This window comes from Bicyclus anynana, chromosome 10 (genome assembly GCF_947172395.1).
Source record: "Bicyclus anynana chromosome 10, ilBicAnyn1.1, whole genome shotgun sequence".
Classification (NCBI taxonomy): Eukaryota; Metazoa; Arthropoda; class Insecta; order Lepidoptera; family Nymphalidae; genus Bicyclus; species Bicyclus anynana.
In genome coordinates this window covers 17336168-17354707 of record NC_069092.1, presented here as the reverse complement: position 1 = coordinate 17354707, position 18540 = coordinate 17336168, and the positions used below count along the sequence as shown (strand labels likewise).

At 39.4% G+C, this 18540-nt stretch overlaps 1 protein-coding gene and 1 long non-coding RNA gene across 25 annotated transcripts in view; one reads left to right on the top strand and one right to left on the bottom strand.

The window, feature by feature from the left end:
- The window catches only part of LOC112052571 (collagen alpha chain CG42342), a 188938-nt gene that overhangs the window by 74570 nt on the left and 95828 nt on the right, over positions 1-18540 (bottom strand). The window lies entirely within an intron of this gene.
- Positions 1236-9972, top strand: LOC128198443 (uncharacterized). 2 transcript variants are annotated; one of them, XR_008251167.1, is made up of 3 exons: positions 1236-1513; positions 6014-6116; positions 6722-9972. It is a non-coding gene; the product is annotated as an uncharacterized LOC128198443 (long non-coding RNA). The 2 variants fall into 2 exon arrangements; XR_008251166.1 differs by having other exon boundaries at positions 6014-6150.

The following is an 18540-nucleotide window of genomic DNA, read 5'->3' as shown; positions in this document are numbered from 1 at the left end:
AATGTTCTACCAATGTTCTGCCAATGTTCCGCCAATGCTCCAAACAAAATAAATAATGAAAGACAATCACTAAAACATTTGGTCGGCGAGCCGTCAGTAGCGAAGACGCAACAAAAACCCAACCAACAGAAACATTGAATCCTTTGAAATCTCTTGCCCGCTTTGTCGCGGCCTTCTAATTGCACTCCACAAAAACTACCCTCAAGTCTAGATTAAAATGTGCAACCGTCGTAATATTCAAAGTTAAACTTTAAGCATTATGTCTCAAAGTTCAATTTAGGACGAGTCCTCGCGAATAGAACGGCTTCCTAATGTATGAGGTTTCCGAGTGCTATTAAATACAGAAATGTTACATTTGAGTTAAAAGGTTTTGACATTTTGGTGCATTGTTCTTCGTCAACGCATTTTGTTCTTGTAATGTAAAGGACCTATTGCCGAATTTAAAACATAATAAAACTAAAAATCCTACACCTGTGAATATGTTGGCTTTAGAATATTAGAAGTAATAGCTATTTAAAATGAATTACATATTAAATCGATGTAACACAAGTGAAGGGAACAAGCACCATCATGTCTCCCCAGGGACAACATAATCAGAACAAATTATGAAATATACATTTTTTTATTAATATCTACAAGCCCATCAAGCAGTGATTAAAATAAGCCCATAAATCTACTGTAATGTCGGTACGGAACAAAACGAAAAGCTTTCATTAAAATTTCATACAATATCAAACATATTTTCGCCTATTGTCACACCCGATAAATCATAATAACAACAGGACAAAACAATGAACAGAATGGAACCGGCGACATCAGAAGTGGGATGCGCACCGCACGGCGCTGCCGCGTCCGTATATTACGTCCGAAATGATTTTATAGCGGTGGCTGAAAAGTTGATGTCGTAAAATTTAATGGTCGTTGAAATGTATTCCGCTACGGAGCCATGGCCGCCATAAAAACATCCCCGCTCTGTCCCCTGAATGCATAAAAGGGTAACTCACTTATATTTTCTATTCGAGAGACAGCTCCTACGAAACCCCTATTTATTTACTCATCAAAAGTTTTATCTTTCTCATGCAACGAACATTTGACCCGCACATAAAATGTCGACTGCTTCTGAATATTGTAGACTCAAACGCTACGCGCGTATTCACTGGCGTAGCTTTGCGTATTGCGATGATTAGAGGTTGGCGTTATTTTATACAGGTTTATAATACAAAAGTTTTAAAGCTTGAATACATACAATCAATATTGTAGATAAATGTAGTCGTTATACGGGAAATTAGATTTTATTTGATTGGTAATTATTAAAATCTCTATTACAGGACGAGAACATCACAGACATTCAAAAAAGATGATTTCAAAATATCAGTCGCGACACCCTCGCCGCTCGCGCCATCTCACTAATTATCTACGGAGAACAAGCGACGCTAACTAGTGCCAACCATTGTGATGCTGCGGGAGAGAAGGGCATGATCTGGCGAGTCATCGTTTATCTTATGATATCATTGTAAGTCATTAATTTGATTAAGAACTAAACCGAAACAGATATGCTAATAAAAAAAAATAACATAAACCATGTCAAATTTATATTTGAACATAAATATTTCTTAAAATAATGGTTCATTATAAAATGTTAGTACAATAAATAACATCAAAATGAACAAGGGGCAGGGAGACAGTATTAAACAGACTTCAAGAAACTGAAACACTTCGTAAGTTATTCCACTTTACGAGTTTCATAATGAAGTGAGACGAAGTGATCCACTTTAAACACAAGACGGTCATCATATTTCATGCTAATGAGACGGACAGAAAGGATGACAGTTAATTAAATGCCAAATAAGAAGTGGAGACATTTTATGGCGAGTATTTTAAGTCGAGTTCGTTTGGAAGTACGAGTGGGAGCGATGGAAATAAACTTAGATCTTGACAATGCAGACGCTCGACAATATGTAGCTCCGTGTGATCACTGAGAACGCAAACTTCAATGGTGCAAGACGAAAGTATACGTGCAGATAAGTGTTAATAAGTGTGTCTTTCGGTCTCGGCTTTTATAACATCGGTAATCTCGGTTCATTCAAAATCTCGGTGAGCGTTATCGGGCGTCGGGCGGACGTCAATTGGACTTTCCTAGCTGCGTAGGCTTTCGAGAGCTGTAATTAAGAATCTGTGGAACGTTTTGTGATGAAATTCGAAATCATAATTTATTTTTCGAAATAAATTATGATTCCGAATTTCATCACATCACAAAGCGTTCGAATTTTGAAAAAGAATATATTTTTGGTTTTTCTTTTCTAATACCACATTATCTTCGTAAATTTGATATGATACAAAAAAAAATTGATTGTTTTTGAAATACACGACACTGAGATTGTTCAACCATTTTAGATTTTAGAAACGCGTTTGTGAATAGTTCTAATACTAAATAGGATCACACATTGACAGTAAAGCGGGCCTGTTCACTATTTTGGTCTCAATATCAACCTATTACAATACACATAAAATCAATTGACAAAATGTCATTCTACCTATACAAGATATCCACCAGTAAGTACTGGTTGGAATTTGTTACATATATTATCAATTGTCTAATATGTCAACTAGTATGAGTCAAAGATGGTGAATTAACCTACAGGAAAAACGATAATTGAGCGTGAATATCGACGTCACAACGCTACGCTGGGCGTACTGCGTACTGCAGCCGCGGGCGGCGCGGCTCGGCTCGTGGCTCGGCCGCTCCGCCGCGAGCTCTGCGCTTAATTGCTCTGAAAACCGCCGTTTGATAATAAGCGCCGATGGACAAAAGACGCCTCACGTCACTGTCGCGCGCCCCCGAGCCACAGGCGGGCGCGGGCGTCTCGCTGGCCTACTCGGAACGAAAGTTATTTAAAACTTGAACTTAGACACCTCAACCGTGAACCGAGTAATTAAAATAACTACCGTCTACTGCTATAAAGAAAATATCAAAATAATCTTAACATATTCAACAATTAAAAAAAATTCTCTTGCTCATGAACAAAGACTTCACCATCACGTATAAACATCGAGGTAATCCAGCTACTCGACGTCACGAATACAGTGAGAAGACTTAAGTCATTTGAGTTAGTGTTTAGTGGCTAGTGAAATTTAATCGACCCTGACAAAAAAGTACTACTTATTTTACTTGGAAAAAATATTTCACATCACACCAATATTATAAAGGCGAAAGTTTGTGTCCAAGTGTGGAAGTGTGTGTGTGTTTTTGCTTCATTTGCGCTGCGCCTACTGAAGCGATTTGGCCGAAAATTGGAATGTAAATAGATTTTATTCTGGATCTACACATACTTAGGTTTTTTTTTTCATAATAATAGTTTCATAAGTGTGCTCTTAATCCGTTTAGGAAATTGTTAAGGGAAAATTGACAAGCCAGCTAAAGCAGCTTGATAGTATCACTAGAATGCGTATTATTATGTGCTAAACTAAACATTTGCATACAATTGTGTCAAGGGTCTGCTAAAATGACAGAGAGAGATAAAATCTCCAAGAGCACAGCGTCGGCCGGCGGGCCGCTCAGTAACTGTACAGTTCAAGTTACGGAATTGTGCGACTTTGCGATTTCGAGTTTGCGTTTACTGAAATTATATTCGATTTGGCCTGCAATTTTTGTCACGTACCCTAGATAACGAAAGAGATGACCGTTGACCGAAAATATTACAAAAAATACATTTCGGAGTCCGCTATACATTCATAGCTCGTCCCGCGCGGCGCAGACAGCGGCGCGTAAATACCGGCTCACGGCGCGCCATTGTGTGCTGCTGAGGATTTAATTATGAAATTATTTACTGTAGCACGCACAATGGCAGCATGGCGAATGGCGCGAGATCTGCTCGTAATTGAGATGAGTTCGGCTCATCGCCGCTCATCGTTCACAACTTCCCTCATTGTTTCACAAAGTGGCGTTTGAATGAGATTTGAGATATGAGCGACTCTTGCAGCTGAGCAGCTCCTTGGGGCGTGTGTAATGCGGCTTCCGTTGTGTACCATTTATAACATTGGAATCATTTATTATGTGATATTTGACAACTGAGTAATTCATTTCGGTTGTTAACCGAAAAATTGTTTGAAGTATGAATTATATATTCTACTACGAGTAATTATGTGACAAGGCTAGGGCCTAACTGCAAACACGTCTGATTGTAAGCGTTGACAAAGTTTATGGTAGAATGCGATAAACAGATCGTGCGTAAAATATGCCTATTCACTCGAGGTGCTCACATTGTAGAAAGTACTGCCTGCCTGATGTCTCGATTTTCTTTTAGCACCTGGAGGTGGAGGCACAAATTTGTGCCACCTAGCCCCCTCGGACGAGGCAAATAGATTAATGATATTAAATTTTAGATTGATGTCTTCCTGATATGAAGATGACAAACATATTACGGATAGCGCTGTAATTGGTGCGGATATGTGCGACGCGCATTAGGCGCTATGTATTACTAGCGGTCGCCCGCGACTTCGTCCGCGTACAAATCAATGTAATCTTTCTTTCGCTATTTAACTCCATAATCTTAATATACAAATGCGAAAGATCATTCCTACAAACCACCTCTCTGCTGAATTTTAAGATTGTAGTGTAAGAAATGAAGGACTTTTATACAAACTTGCAAGAGCCTTTCTACCTCTTTAATCCGGCCCTATCACAGAACGCGTTCTTAACGGATACCTACGAACTATAGACTACCTCCCTGCCAAATTCCATCTCTGTACGTGAAGCGGTTTTTGAGGTTTCGTGATGGATGACCTTTCGCATTTATATATTAAGAATCAAGAAAATCTCAGCGCAACGAAATTTTAAGAAAAATTGTCACTTAATAAAATTACTGTTTATACTAAAGCACAACCTAAACTAAACTTAACCTAAACTAAGGGTATGATTTGATTTAACTGGTTCTATAAACGCGGCGACCATCCCCCTGAGACGTCATGAACCCTGAACTTTTTCCCTTTTCAGATTAAACGCAACTCGGGAGCCGATAGACTACTTTGAGTGTTATCAGTGTAGATGTTTCATGTTCATGTGGTTGTCTGTGTTCCAACGAACAAATGGTTTAGTTTAAGCTTTTATACATATCACATAAGAAATGACTATAGAACTCGACGTAAACTCACGCATTTCTCACATATTTTATCGTCATTTGAATGACGATAAAATTGTCAGAAAACCGGTAAAGATAAGCAATGCAAATAGCGCACGTTGGAAGAGATCATAAAATACTAACACAGCGCCGCCCGAAATCCCCTGACGCGCTCAGTTCCCACGTCACGTCACGAGATTAACATCAATATTAGAAATCGCGTATCCTCCATATCCTCCACATCCTCCACACCCGCGCGTACCCCTGACCCCGCCCCCCGCGCACCGCAGCGGCGGCAGGGAAGTATAAATTACAGAGAACGAGTATGAATTACGGCTTGCGACGTTTCGCAACCTACGTGACGGCCGCGGATTGCCGACGGCGTGTTAGTTATAGACAGGACAACGAGCTCGTGCTGATGATGCGCCCATGATGGCAGACAGCGGAGCACGGAGCACGACGGACCAACGAATTGTACTCAGTCCTAATTAAAATACTGATTGGAAAAACGAGCGAGAATTATTTTTTTTAATCCAGGCATAAAAAAGAGAAACTTTATGTGTTTGACGTCTCTGTTTGTGTGTTTGTATATCTTGTGTTAAGTACAAAACTATAGACATACTCGTAGTTTTGTAGCTTCCAACTTATATACCGATGATTGAGATCATCCTCATACATAGATTGATATACTCTTGGAAATGTAATAAACAATACGAAAATATCGGCGTTTTTCTAATATAATAACGTGGTATGATTTTGAACGTAAAATTTGTTGTTCTAGTAAAATTCATGATTGTCGGATTCTTTTCCAAATTTTAAATTTTACCTTGTCATACTTAAAACTACTTTCTTTACTAGTGTTTTTACGTTCTAAGAAAGGACATGTCATATTCCAGGTGACAGTCGTAACGTCCGCTAGCTAGTACCACAAGAGCGCAGTTGTCCGCTCTGCTACAGGCGCAGTGTCCGGCGCATGATGTGCGGCGGCGGATCTGTGCTGTGAGTTGTGACGGCTGATTAAATTATTGGAACGGTAAACGACCGGTGGAAAGTTATTACTATTTGCATGTTTGATTATCTATTTACATTCTACAAGCGTGTGACACTTGACGAGCCCTCCTCCCCCTCCCACCTGCCCTTGCCGGGGACGGACTAGGTCGATTAGCTTCTACATCTACAATGTAAATGATAATGAAAGAAAATGATGCGGTATTGAAAATAGAAAAGTAATTTTACCTTTCATTATTAATACACATACTTAATTGTAAAATTAGATTTGAACGATCGGATAGGATTGATTTAGGTATTGGTAATAAATTCCCAAGATAAGATAAGTACTCAAGCAGGTATTTGTCCGTGAAGTCCATTATTTGCACGAGACGTTTAATGTCAGAGGTTAAGTTCTGTTTATGTTATCTATTATTTTATAACACCTTCTAAGAAGATAATTTGTCTTTAATTGAATAAACTTATATTTCGTTAGAGATACACAAGTACATCTCATGGCAGCCATTGGTTTAGTTAAAGACCAAGTACTAAAAATGTCTTCTATTTCCATTCGTTTCATTGCAGTAGTCTTTATTCAGCCTTGCGTTCGTCGGCAGGTCTGGGGGCCATTCATCATCCACGCTTCCCTGCCACCTCATCGCCGATAATGACACACGGCGATACCATGGGCCACTCCTGTGCACCTGACGACAACTGGAGCGGATTTCGAAAATAATTCTTCAATGCCACACCACTTCTTTTAGTCATTTAGCTGGAAGAACAAATGGAAAACTTATGCCTATAAAAATGTATCAACTCGCAGAAAACATAACATGTGACACATTTTTTTGTTTGTGATAAAATGATAGAGCATAGTAATTTGATAGTTCTCAGGAACGCAAACGACTTCTGAGTTACGGGAAACATTGAACTCTAAAGATTTCGATTTGAAAGTCCCCTAGCTACACAGGTTTCTGGTAGCCGGCGCTACGCAGCGCGGTGGAGTCGGTTGATTTGTGTTACACCTCGCGCCAGGTGTCACAAATATCGCGGTGTCAGCGACAGCGCTCCGCCGCGTAATGAGAGCGCGACAGTCGGGATTGATTGCAGCAGTCGCGTGCATCGGAATCATTTCCGCTCGGAAGTTGTAAGCTCGCTCGCTCGCTCGTCGGCACCGCGCGTGTTCATCTCAGCGCGAACGCGTGACGCGTATTGATACCGCTCCGAGCCCGCGATGTCACGAATTCGCCGGAAACATTTATTTGCACGATCGCTGATAATATGTTACTGGGTTAATTTTAACACCTATTGCTATTTTGTTGCTCTCTAAACAAGTAAATGCATCATGTATTCATATATTTAACTATAAAATAAGTCAAACTGTAAAGTCAAGTTTCCGTCGTAGTACTATAACTGCTGGCGTACGTGCTAGGCTGTGGACGTATTAGGCTGGGAGCTATTCCACCTGGACGGGGATCGAACCTACGGCCTCTCGGTGTTCTCTCTTATGCATAACCGTCTGCCACCGCGGCCGGCGAGTGACGTCACAGCGCACAGGTGGATAGTACACACTGTGTTGCTGCATGTTAAAGCAAAGTTCGATTGTGTTCTCTAATTTTTCTAGTAACAGCTGCTTTACATTGTGTGACAAGAGTAGTATTTGTGTAACTTAAGAAACCTCTGTATACCAAAGGATATTTTTAATACTTATAGCTTTTGCCGATGCCAATTATCGTCTGGCGGTAGCCATCAGCAGCTGTGGTTACTTACCGCCCTGCCGACAAAGACGTACCGCCAAGCGAGTTAGTGTTCCGGTACGATGCCGCGTAGAAACCGTTAGAGGTATCGGTAGAATAAAATTGTACCTCTTAAAAGTAAGCCCACTTCAATCTTATACGGCATCGTCACTTAATATTAGGTGAGATCGCAGTCAGTTGCAACTAACCCGAGGCCCAGACCTGTTTTCAAACAACAAAATACACAGGCACGGGAAACCCACATTTGAGCCACTTTCATAACTCTCATTAGAGTCGAAGCAAAAAGCTAAACTATTCTCAAAACTGTCTCCTACAAATTCTGTTTTGTATAAACAGTTGTTGTGTGCACAAACCATGTACCTACCCCTGCATTGCATATCACTGCTCCAGTTCGTACTACGACACAGTTAATTATCTCGCAAGTAATCATTTAAGTCAACTATCAATAAATATCTAACCCGCTCATACTGTTTGACTAAATCTTACAAAATATATTATTAATATCTCTGTAATACCCGCAGTGTCTCGAATACCTTCAGAGCATTTGTAAAGAAGTCCATTGGTACAGTTATTGCGACGGCGGTGGTAATCTCTCAGTTGAGCGACGAGCTCATTCACTGGAGCCGGTCAGCTCCCGGAGATTAGCTCTCACATTCGTCTCTAAGCCTGTCCACAGTAACCCGTTGACTCATGTTATGAAGTCGTAATAAAGATATCCTAGACGGCTTGTGTTACACTAAGTACATATTCTTAAGACTGTAGTCAGCAAAATAAAAGTATTTATTTGTTTGATTGACAAGTAGTTAAACTTGCTATTGAAAATTATATTTAGTTTTAATCAATTACAAACTTTCTACGTAAATCCCCTTTTCTTTATCAATTTACTGATAGAAAAAAGTATTAGGAAATATGTTACCTTACCAGTGACTTTATGAATATATTTTATCGAAGGTTGTCTTTGTTTCTTTGTCTAACTTTATTTAAATTTTATTTATTTAATAGTTTAATCACGCTGTTGTAATCGTAAATAAAAGTAATACAGTGAAAAGATTTAGCGTGGGTCCCGAAGGTGGTCCCAAATAAATTACAAATATAATAATTATGTAGTAGACGCAATTAATCCATCTAAACCAAGTTTAATTTTTTTTATTTCATTTAACTTATAACCAAATTAAAGATACGCAAAGTGTCTTCGAAAAAGAAACCTTTTTCAAGTGACGGAGGGTTTGAGAGAGGCTCGCTAAGGAGGCTGTACATTGTACAGTAGGACTCAAACGGCGAGGAATGCGCTGAATTAATCGTCGAGCGTTTTATTAAAAGAGTCAACATTCTCGGCCGTACATCCCGGGCCGGGGCCAGGGCCGGGGCCAGGCGGAGTTACTCACAATTCTCGTTTAGAATTAAACGGATTAAAACTTGTTTAGTGTCCAAATAACTGATTATGTTCCGAGCGGAGGGCGCTGAGAAGGGTTGTTAGCTCGAAGGGTACGAAATCTATTTAACTGACAAAAATGTAACGGAGCGGCGGAAGCTCCGCTTTCAGCGAACTTTGTAAATTAGGGGATGAATGCTTTCGAATTTTTTCAACAATTCTTGTCTATACTTGTAGATTAATGTTAATTTGTTATTTCAGAAAAAAAAACATGTTAGCGGGTTGCGGTGTAACCTAAACTAAATGTAAAGTGAGAAACTTACTACCAGAACGATAAGGATATTCAGGAAGTCCGTTTTCTTCTGTATGCAGTGATTTGCTTATATCTAATTGATTAATGTCAATTAAAATAACCTCGTTTCAGTTAATCATTGCACTGTGTTATGGACTGTTTTTAAAAGCTTTTATTCAATTGCAGTGTAGGTATATATTACGGTGGATTTTTTGAATTCAATTTTGAAGTAGATATCTTCAACCGATTGTTCGTGCCACAGCTGATGGAGCGATCGGAACGAAATACCGACTTATTTCAATGGGACGATTGAATCTTTAATTTGGCATATTTTGCCGTTATTAGAATAAAAATTATTGGAATTGAATTCTTGAGTTCGAATTCGACTACGTGAATCAATTTGACCGCTCATAAAATTAGGAAGTGAAAAAGAGAAGATATTATAATTAATTCGGTTGAAACGAGATAGTGGCACATAGTATGATAAATAGTAGTAGGTACACCTAATCCTGAAAATAGCGAGATTTTCCGAAATTTATTTTTTTAGATTTACGTTTTGTTTTTTGCTCACTCATTTGAGCGCGGTTATTAACTGTGGTCTTCTTCGACTGCCACAGTTAATAACTACTTTATAACGCGAGACACTCTGAGTTCTATTTTGGCGAGGTTGATATAAAATTAATTAATGTTCAAGTTCAGATCTGATCTGTTCGTCTCAGATGTGATCTGGTCCGGTCGAGGCAGTTAGCACCCTGACGGTGAAGTCGTACCGCTATGCGATTTAGCTCGGACTACCTACTGAAGTAATCCGTGCGATTTAGAGTTCCGGTATGCTGCACCCACCTTAGCCGTAGGTATATGTGCCGTACGTGTACGGGAAGCAGTGTGTTTCCGTTTGTCACCTCCAAACTAGTTCACTTTATAGCGTCTAATTAGAACGATTTTTATGACGTCGTAAAAAGAATTGAGTTCATATTTTTTACCGTTTCATCATCACAGTGGGAGTTTGACCTGCATACGTCACCAGTAGGTACAACGTACCGGCACGTCAGCTCGTGCGCCGCGAGGGGGCGACGCTGCCACGGTTTCGTTTCGTCATGCGTTTTTATTGGAGTGATTTATTTGACACCGTTATTTCGCTGATCTGTTCAAATTTGTTTTTATTTCTTGGTACAGCTTTAATTTAATCCTATGAGAATAATATTAACTCAATTTGTAATTTCTAACTAGGTATTACAACCAAAATTGCTACAAGAATTTAGTGTATGATTTTATTCCTCGTTCTCAATATCATTTAGTAGCAAGCATACTGTATATTCAATGTTTACAATATATAGTACCAGATAAAAGTTAAGAGTCTTAAAGGTAGTTTTATTCTCTAGGTACAGTGCATAATTAAAAAGCCATTTCTCAATAAATTCTGTAGTGTTCCGTGGCACGAGCTCGTGGCGTCGTCGCATGCCGCGCACGTCGCGCCGTCATACAGCGCCCGCCTGCCCCGCCCGCCCCGCCCGCCCCGGCCTCGTCAGCTCTCTCAGCGGAGAGCGCGGAGAGTCGCGCTTCTATCTCTGCTTCTATTCACTGACGTCACAAATTAATTGCTTACGTGACTTGATCTTAAATGGTGAAGAACAACATCATCGTGCTGAGAGAAGCTGAGCTTGTAATACTTAAAGTTTTCCGTTAAAGAAGTACAACCCCCGGAATCATACCAACAGCATTGATGTGTTACAGTCTGATGGATACGGATACAACCTATTAGATTTTTATAACTGTAAATAACTAATCACGCACATGTCATGATATCCTGTTAGAGTCACTTATTGATTTCAGTTCCTTTCTTTCAGAGAGAGAATTTTTTTACTTTTAATCTTTTGTGAATATAATAAACCGTATGTAGCTTATTATAGCAAATTGCACGGAACAGCAGCGCACAGGATCGGGTCGATGGAAGCGATCGCCGTTAACTGGTTCATTCGCTTCCCATTCATACTGACCGTACTCTCGTCTGACCGTACGTGAAACCGCAGACATTTTATGGCTTTTAGAAGCTGTACAAATTCAAGTGTTACCTATACATTGTAATACAATAATTGTAAAACAATAAAGTAAATAAGTACATATGTTCAACTCTCTAAACTAAATATGTTCTCAACATATTCTTGTATACAAGAATTGATCAATACCAATATGGAATAGAGCATAGTAAACCGCAACCGCCGGCGAGCGGCGACACGATGCGGTGCGGTGCGGTGCGGTGCGGTGCGGTGTTTACCGCAAACGCGAGCCTCCGCGTACAACCAGTCGCGTCTAGCCGACACCGCACACTGATGGGCCAACTCAACTGGTTTACGATTTAAACTGACATGAGCGTTTTACAAAATAAAGACAGAAAAACGTCTAAGCTCTAAAAACCACTGACGATAACGTCGGTCCAGGAAAAAAAACAACAAACAATGTCCATCCTCTTGTACTTTGGTTCTTGGATTCGCGCAGATTTCGTTTGTGCATGTGCAATGCTTATTATATAAGTAGCTGGATCGCATATTTACTTCCGTTGTTTCTCTATTTTGTGGAGGCTTTCGACGCGTAAAATACAGGCAATGTGTTAAATTATTTCAATCTCCGATAAGCCATACGCGGCCGGTTCTCTAATTGCCAGCTACGAGTATGTGTTCCCCGAGGGTGTAACTCTCAGCACAGATAAGATGTGTCGACCTCCACACGGCGCAGTCTCAGTCGAACTTTACAGGACTTCGCTTTAATGAGGCGATTTCACTGTCAGGGACACTTACTAATGAATTCATGATTTGCTTAATTAATTTCATTTTAGGAAAGAGCCTTTGATAACCCTGACCAAAAAAATATGCCGTAAAATTTGTTGACTGACAGCATTTTTTTTATTCGCTCGTGAGTCTAAAATAACAGTGATTGATGAAAAAAACCAGAAACCACAATGGATCTTCTAAAAAGTTAAGTAACCTATATGTACAATTAATGATGATTCTTGGCCACAGAAACGTGTAGATATATAGCGTATTTTCACAAACTAACTCTACCGCAAAGGGCTACTATTAGTCCTTACTTTTAGTCCCTCTTTATCACAGTAATTAAACAATTAGGTATACGCCGGACTACTCGTAAGTTAAGATTAAATGAGGCACTGTTTTTTTTTTTTAAGGAATTTCTCCTAAAATATCGTAACGTGATTTGCCTTTGCGTTTGGTTACGACAAACGACATATTCAACGAACAACTACGATAACGCACATTGATACGATATCGTGTTGTGTCGGTACATCGGTCGCAGTCGCCGACAGACGGAGACATAAATCAGTGCGACGCGTCGCGGCGTCAGGCGACGTGCAGTTAATTAATTAGCACTCGACAGAGTGGCGGCGAGGCGTTACTTGATGTGCGCTCTGCCGTGCGTTTGTGCTTTAAAAAAAATCAAAAGTAAGAAAAAGACAGAAATCTAAATAGTACTGTGAAGCGATGTATTTGTCAATAGTTAACGAAAATGCGTCATAGCACAAATAGTAATTTTTCTTTTTAATTCAATATTATGTGACTATTTAATAAGCAATGAAAATATGTCACAAAAATAATTTGATATAGCAGAAAAGGCTATTAATATGAAATAGAATTAAGCAAAACATTTCCAATTACGTGTCCGGCTCGGTCGCGAGTCGAGTCACGCAAGGTCAGGCGCCGCAGCACGAGGACTTTCAAGCGCTGCAAAAACTTGCTCAACATTACAGTAGAACTTTTGTAATCAGAAAAAGTCAAGCAAATAGGTGAATCAAACGATACCTACTAAATGGTTTGTTGACTTTAAGTCTGGTCATTGACTACTAGTTTTAGCTGGATATAGATCTTGGATGAAGCAGCAGTGGTGGAAAATCCCCACCAAGTGGCCAACTACTAGACATTGGACAAATGGTCCCTCGACAATTAATAAGATGCATTCAGGATTGACGGGAGAGTGGAGATAGATTGAGAATATTTTACTTTCATCAACTTCTCTTTACTATATTTTAAGATTAAGTTTGGTTTGCGGTAATTACATAGTTGGTACAGTAAAACTGAAACAAGTACCTAACTGAGAACGTTAAAAAAGAGAGTTGATCCTGTTTTCATGCTACAGTAAACACATGAAGCTAAAGCTTTCAGAAACATTAGCCTAATGAGCTTCGAGTGACTCACAGTCACACGGCACACGGCACACCGCACAGCGTCAGTGCAACAATAATCTTTTAGTTTTATAGTACTTAGATGAAGGCAATAATTGATTAGCCAAGCCAACAGCTCACCTGATGGCAAGTGTAAAACTATCGTTTATTTCACATAGTATCTGCAGCGCAACTTAGAGCACCTTTTACAAAGTATTGCTATACCTACTCGTATATACCAAAAATGGTCAGTTAATTAATCATTGTCAGCCTATTGTAACGGCTCACTACAGGGCCAAGCCTCCGCCCTTATAAGAGAGGAGATATAGATATTAAACCCACCACGCTGCTTCTACGCGAGTCGGCGAGCTCAGGGTGATAATGCTAAACTGATAGTGAGCGGGACCATCAGTCTAACGTGCTCTCCGAGGCGTGGAGGTGGAACACAACCAACTTCCCAACTTGGCTGAGTATTTTACTGTCAATTTCTTAAGAATAAAGAAAGTTCAGTAGATATTCCATGACCTAATCAAGGATTCGAATCCATGACCTCGTGATCCGAATACACATAAGCCACTGGTAATGATAAAATCATTGATTTAAAGTAAATATGCAATTATTATTCATATACTCTCTAGAAACCTTCGATCTACGAAAGAAGCACTCCACAGTAACCACAAGTCCCGCAGTCGCCAGCGCCACCTACGCAGTGCAATAAGTTCTGTCGTACCGCTCGCGGTAGGTAACCCAAATACGATTTCTCCATATTTGGAAGTACAAAAAATTAATTTAGCTCGTGATTTAAGCGTCCCGCCTGTGAGGCTGCGGCGAACTAATGAAACCGATCAATTCATTACAAACGAATAAGTTACAGAGAAGCGGCGGCCGACGTGGGCGGCGGTCAGCCCTCGACACTATATCGTACCGGTACGTACGAGTATCTGTGAAACAGGCGGCGGTTTGACAGCAAACTATTCCGTTATTGAGATTTTTGTTCATATTTTGCATTATATCCAATCTAGTGTCATGTTTTAATTAAAGCCGTTTCTGAAATAATTACAGAAATTTCGTAATTTAAACGTCTTGAATTAAGACATCACTGGCTTGGCACCGCCTTCAAACTGATCAGAAGGTAGCACATAGGTAAGATGTTATTTTATGCTTTTTAGTAATTAATTTTCGAGTTGGAAGTCGGTTAAATTTTTTTATTAAAATTTTTATTTGATTCATATTTTAGATGATTCAATTACAGCTAAGAATCTATTTATAACTTCCTCATTTTGATTTCGTCGTTTTATAATTAAAAAGACAGAATAAACAAAAGTTATATTATTGTGTTGTGGTATTCTCTCATTTGCCTTTGCGTTGTAGTAGGTACTATACAATCATATAAATAATTTTAATAATAATAACTTTTCTTATTTCATCTGTCGACTGAAAACTCATAATAGCTTTATTATTTGACTATTTTAATTAATATCAACTTAGAACGAAGATAGTAAAACTGCCAAAGCAGATCCGTATGATGTTCCGAGTGTCAACTGTTCGGCTGAAACAACACCGCGCGGGATATCCTCGTCCGCCGCGCGCCGGCTGTACGTACTTGGACAGCTGGCGGAGCTACTACACGTCCTAATCTACGGAATAGCCTATAAAAGATAGTCCCACTTAAATAGGACCATGTATTAAAATGACAAAGATCATAAATTAAATATTAATTACTATGTTTCAAGAATATTTTCACCTTGCGACCCTTATTTTTCTCCTCTAAGTGCCGGGAGCGGCGGGCGCGGAGAGGTGAGGAACTGGATATTATAATACTTACACACCTCGACGACAGATTATAAAAGCTTTAAAGTATACTTATTAAGATATTTCCTGCGATAAAAACTCACAAAACATGCATTTTTTTATCACGAAAACAAAATCGAATGGGCAGGCTTTTTTGCAGATATTGATACAAGAAATAAACTTGTTTTGGTCATAATTTGGTCATAATAAACTGTTTCCATTTTAAATGAAAAAACCCGTTAGAATTAAAAGCGCTGAATATGCAATTTAAGTTTGAATATTTCCCCAGCTGACAGCACCGCTCGTCGCCGCAGCTAAAGTGATGAACCAGAAAAACTAATTTGAAATCTATGAACTTAACTGGATTTCGAAGGAATAAGCCAATTCTAGCTCATACGAAAGAGTTAATATTTTAAATTTTATAAATGATGTACGAGTACGCACGGCAGGCAAAACTTGCTCCTACAATTGACGATTGACTCGATCAGCTCCTGCCTACATCAGTATATGTACAGAACAGGATTTAACTATAACAAATGCGCGAAGCTTTTAATTACCTTTAATAATATCAAAAGAAAACTTTTGATTTATACATACGAGTTAGTATACAATTCTCAAGATGCGGTAAATAGGGTCAGCGGCGCTGCTTTTACATTAATTGTAGCGCCGGTGCCCTAATTATGCAAAATACCTGATACTGTCGAAATGAATCCTTATCTTTGGCCGCTTTAGTCGATAGTTGCGTTAATATTAATTGACAGCACAACAATATATTATTAGCTAAACCGCGCGTTGCGTCGCGACTGTCTGCTCGAAGCTAATCTACGGCTGCAATCTCCGCGCGGCTGTAACGGCAGCAAACTAAATAATGAGAGATAAACTGTCTAATTATATCATAGAATTAAGATGAACTGTATGTTATGGGTTTAGTCTGTAGTGTACGGCTTAAGATCATAACGTTCGAGTCCAGTCCTCCGAGAAATTCTCACACGCGTTGGATAGTTGTTTTATATCGCCATTCCTTGAAAAGTACGTTAAACCAATTACCATTAATACCAGTATATTGACAGTGATCTTCACAAAGTCCGACACTCTCTAGGTACCCCAGCTCGCCAACCCCATACCTATTGTTACAATGTGATGCGTCTAAGCAACAAATCTCTATAATGTCTATGAGTCTACAGTGAGCCATTCAAATAAGTTGATGAGAGTGGATGGGGATTGAATGTATCCGTTTAGATGTTGATGTGTGATTATTACAAACGCCGACGTATATTCAGAATAAATTTACAATTACTATTTATTATGTGATCGATATATTTATTGTAGACACATTCATTTACACTATAGGTTACAGATCTACATTTTAAATTAAAATTAAAACATAGGTAGGTACAAGGAAAATTAATTCTATAAAATAGAACATAAATAGGATTTATAATAGCAACAGAAAACCAATTTGAATTAATAACATTATTTATGTTTGTTCTCCGCAGAGATGATATTATTCTCTCGGCGGAACGTTCCCAGCGGCGGGAGCGGGCGGGAACAAAACGAACGGAGCTGAAACCGTCTGCTGCTAATGTAGTCGAGTCGAAGCTTCCAGTTTAATTAGCATTCAATTATATTTTTCTGCGATCGGTACCGCTATCGGCACCGAGCGAGCGCCGGCGCCGGGAGCGAGTGGACGTTTGCTCGCATGCATTGGACCCAAATATTATTAATGCAATAGAAATGGCGTATCATGACAATCATTGTCGCAACACAGGTAACATAATAATATTATAATTATACTATTTGCATAACCAATTCCAGGACTAAGATTCCCTCCATTTAAAGTAGGGAATTGGCAGGTTGCATCTTAGATCCATCACGCTGCTTCAATGTGGGTTGGCGGGCTAAAGTTTTAGTAATGACTGGAACCGACAGCTTAACAGTGACACTACCAACTTTCCGAGTCCGGGCTGCAATAAGTACTGATAATTTGTAGAAACAGATCTAACCTACTCATAGGATGATCCGAAACTATTTAGGCTAACCACTGGCAATAAGCTATAATACTGACCAATAAGGCAATTAGTTAAAATACACCTTTGAAATTCAAAGCATAGTTCAAATAACGGAGAATATTGTGACTTGTAACTATACAGTACATTGCGTTTTACGTTCGATAAGTGCAGTGTTTCCGCACTCGATACTGGAGATTCAAGCATACTTCGGTGACGCCGGTCTCTATACTCGAGTGGTACGCGTCATTTCTATTGCCTTCATATTAAGACTCTATGGTCGCGGGAGAACGTAAGATGAAGGATTTTCATCAATCAATATTTAGGCTACAATATATAATTATAAAACTGGATTTGGAAGAGTGTAGAGTGATGTAATTCACCTTGGAAATATTATGGACAAACTATTATTATTAAACGTAAGACGATAATATCCATATTTCGTACGATAAAAAGGCGTATACATGAGACCGTATTATAGCAGCAAGTCCGTAATGACGTGCCTTTTAAACTAATCGGTAGTGAGGGTAGTTTCCTGAGTACACAGCATTATGGGTAAATTGCAGGCTGGCAGACGGGCCGCGGCTTGAGTACTTCATTCATTTGTAGCGTGTAAGTCATGCATCAAGCGAAAGTTTACTTAGCAACATTAGCCTACCAAGGATTGTCGCATAAATCATTCGTCGCCCACTGCTCGGCCGGGGTGCGGGGTGCGGGGTGCGGGGTCTGGGGTCTGGTATTATGCGTTGACGGGTTAATGATGATACGTGTTTACACTCGATCTCGATTCCGATCCGTTGACGTCGTAATACAGGAGTAGCAACGATGAAAGTATGACTGCTACTCCTAAGGAGCGCTCACACCTTATGTAAAATCTACTGACAATTACAAGTGAGCTCACTTCGAAAAACAATATCATAAAAATCAAACTTTGAAGTTATCTAAGCAGGGTTGACTTGAAGCTCAGCGTCTGTCGAATGGGGAAATTATGTCTCATGATATACTGTAGAAAATATCAATAATAATTCATTTTTATTCAATCAAAAT